General features: G+C 31.7%; 1 pseudogene; it reads right to left on the minus strand.

Annotated features, from left to right (window-relative positions):
* LOC135097669 (cytochrome c oxidase subunit 1-like) lies at nt 1–1,617 on the minus strand (annotated as a pseudogene).
* Between the last annotated feature and the right edge of the window lie 2,274 nt (nt 1,618–3,891).

The following is a 3,891-nucleotide window of genomic DNA, read 5'->3' on the forward strand; positions in this document are numbered from 1 at the left end:
TTAGAAGTTAATAGTAAGTGGAATTTCTATATAAGAGTGATCAGCGGGTGGGTGTGAGTGGTTTCATTCAACTGAAGAGGCAGGAAAGGGGAGAATAGAACAGGACGATTACAAATTAAAGCTTCTCAAATGATAATTATAAAAATTAATATAGCAACAAGATATACTATAGATCCTTTGGAAGAAACAATATTTCATGTTGCGTAGGCAACATGAAATATTGTTTCTTCCATAGGATATTGTTGCGTAGACAACATGAAATATTGTTTGTTCCATAGGTTTCTTCCATGAAATATCGGCGGGTAATCAGAGTAACGTCGAGGTATTCCGTTAAGTGCTATGAAATGTTGAGGGAAGAGAGTGATATTTACACCGATGAATATGACAGTAAAGTGGATTCTTATTCATTTAGGGTTAAGTGATAAACCTGTAAAAAGGTGGAATCAATGTGCAATACCTGCAGAAATAGCGAGTACAGCCCCTATAGATAAAACATAATGAAAATGAGCTACAACGTAATAAGTATCATGAACAGTAATATCAATTGATGAATTTGCCAGGACAACACTTGTTAAACCTCCAACAGTAAATAAAAAAATAAAACCTAAAGCTCACAATATCGAGGGACTATAGTTAATTTGTGTTCCAAGTAGGGTTCTAAGTCATCTGAAAATTTTAATACCTGTAGGAACAGCAGTAATTGTTGTGGCTGATGTGAAGTAAGCTCGTGTATCAACGACTATACCTACTGTAAATGTATGGTGAACTCAGAGGATAAATCTTAAAATTCCAGTAGCCATTATAGCACAGATCATACCTAATGCACCCAATGATTCTTTTTTTCCCGAATTCTTGTCTCACAATATGGGAAATTACTCCAAAGGCTGGTAAAATGAGAATATAAACTTCAGGGTGACCAAAAAATCAAAATAAATATTGATATAAAACAGGATCACCACCTCCAGCGGGGTCAAAGAAAGATGTATTAAGATTTCGGTTAGTTAAAAGCATGGTGATTGCTCCTGCTGATACAGGTAAGGATGAAAGTAAGAGAATGGCAGTAATAAAAACAGTTCATACAAACAAAGGTATTTGATTTATTCTTATTCCAAAGGATCGTATGTTAATTACAGTAGTGATAAAACTAACTGCTCCAAGAATTGAGGACACACCAGCAAGATGAAGAGAAAAAATACCAAGATCAACTGCTGCTCCTGCATGGGCAATAGCTGCTGCTAAAGGAGGCTAAACAGTTCAACCTGTACCAGCTCCTCTTTCCACTATACCTCTTATTAGAAGAAGAGTTAAAGAAGGAGGCAAAAAGTCAGAATCTTATGTTATTTATATAAGGGAACGCTATATCAGGGGCTCCTTATATAAGAGGTACTAGTCAATTACCAATTAGTTATTGGTATAACTATGAAGAAGGTTATAACAAAGGCATGGGCGGTAACTACAACACTGTAAATTTGATCGTTGCCAATAAATGTGCCTGGCTGACCTGATTCGGCTCGAATAATTATACTTAACGAGGTTCCTACTATACCAGACCATGCTCCAAAAATGAAATAGCGTACCAATGTCTTTATGATTTGTAGAAAAGAATCATCGTTGCATAATAAGATGGCTGAGAAGTGCAGGCGTTACATTGCAAATCTAAAAACAAGGTAAAAACTTTCTTATTAGGTTCTATAGTAAAATATAAATAATATTAGATTGCAAATCTAAAGATGTGTGGAAACACTCGAACTTAGGATTTTAAAAGAGATTTCTTTTTTTGTTTTGGCTTTAAAGGCTTTGAAGTTTAATATAACTTAAAATCCTAGGCTAAATATGGAATAGGAAAACATATTCCAAACATGTTAATGAAAGTAACGAAGGTTAAGATAGGAGAAAATGTTACCAATGGTTTAATTTTAAGGGAAGTGGTAAATGAAGGAAAAGATAATGGCATTATTGGAACAAAGAGACGTAGATAGAAATAAAGAGTGATAAGACTTAAGAAAAAAAAAGAATTAAAAAAGAGAAAATTATTATTTTAGAAGAGAGTAGTTGAATTACAATTCATTTAGGTGTAAATCCCAAAAAGGGAGGAAGACCTCCTAAAGATAAGAGATTTATTGGTAAAAAAAAGGTTTTAGGGCAATCTTCCTTTTGTTTTGAATTATTATAACGGAAACTGATGAAGACTGAGTAATAAAGAGTAAAATAATCACAGAGCCTGAAATAAAAGAGTAAAAGATAAAGTAAATGAGTCATATTATATAACTGTCACTGATTGATATAACAATAAGTATTAAGATATATGGTTAATTGAAGAGAAGGCGATAAGTTTACGTAGTTTTGTAACATTTTAGCCACCTAAGGCTGAAGAAGATCTAAGTGCTGCTAAAGTAATTGAGGTTACTAAGTTTGAAGTGTAGGGTAAATAGGGAATTAAAAACATAGGAGCTATTTTTTGGATTGTTAAAAGAATAAAAGTTTGAGGTCAAGACAATCCTTCAATAATTTGGGGAAGCCAAAAATGTACCGGAGTTGCTCCTAATTTTAAAAGTAAAGATATAGTAATTAAAGAATAAGAAAAGTCACTCGAGTATATATATATATATATATATATATATATATATATATATATATATATATATATAGAGAGAGAGAGAGAGAGAGAGAGAGAGAGAGAGAGAGAGAGAGAGAGAGAGAGAGAGAGAGAGAGAGAGAGAGAGAGAGAGAGAGAGAGAGAGAGAGAGAGAGAGAGAGAATTAAGATAGTAGATGCTAGAGCTTGAATTAGAAAATATTTAATTGCAGCTTCAGTTAGATACGGGCATAATTTAGTTGCAATGAGAGGAATAAATGATAAAAGATTTAGTTCCAGCCCGAGTCAAACCCCAAACCAAGAAGGAGAAGAAATAAATGAAAAAGATACCTGTTAGTAAAGTACAGAAAAATAATAGGTAGGAAACTGGAAATGTCATTAAAAAGAGAAAGGTTGAAGCTTTCATTTACGGGGTATGAGCCCATTAACTTAGCTTATCTTTGAAAATATTATTTGTTGGTGTATAGCGCACATAAAGTTTTGATCTTTAAAGGAGCGGTGTAAATTCGCTGTAAATTATATAAGTATAAGAAATGCATTATTAGCTCTATCAAAGCTACCCTTTTAAGTCAGGAACTATATTAACATAAAAAAAAAAGATATAAAAAAAATCAAATAAAAAATGCCTAAAATATATAGTACAAATAAGAAAATAAAAAAAAATGAAAGCAAGTGATACATAGGAAAGACTAATTAATATAAGAGGACGAAAATATTAGTGACATTTCAAGTTTATATGAAGAGAATGTGTATTTCTCTGAGTATTTAGGAATATATATATATATATATATATATATATATATATATATATATATATATATATATATATATATATATATATATATATATATATATATATATATATATATATATAATCTTGACAATACAGCAATATATATATATATATATATATATATATATATATATATATATATATATATATATATATATATATATATATATATATATATATATATATATATATATATATATATATATATATATATATATGTTATTAAGAGCGGCTTGTTATGGAATAAGTAAATTATGCGCATACGGTACTCAGTGTACAACACCTGTGGGGGGGGTGTTGTTTTTGGGTGACGCATTGTTACGTCACAGTGGCATGATACGTGTTGCGCTGCGTCACAGTTTTTGAGTCCATGGCGATGAGGCTCGCTTGGAAGCTTATTATTGTTTTCTTTTTTGGGGGGTTGGGGGTGGGGACTGTCATGACTATGAGGACTATCAGGACTATCCTGAGAAGGGTGACAGGTGGAAGGGAGAAGGAAGTTG

The sequence above is a fragment of the Scylla paramamosain genome, unplaced genomic scaffold (genome assembly GCF_035594125.1).
Source record: "Scylla paramamosain isolate STU-SP2022 unplaced genomic scaffold, ASM3559412v1 Contig28, whole genome shotgun sequence".
Taxonomy (NCBI): Eukaryota; Metazoa; Arthropoda; class Malacostraca; order Decapoda; family Portunidae; genus Scylla; species Scylla paramamosain.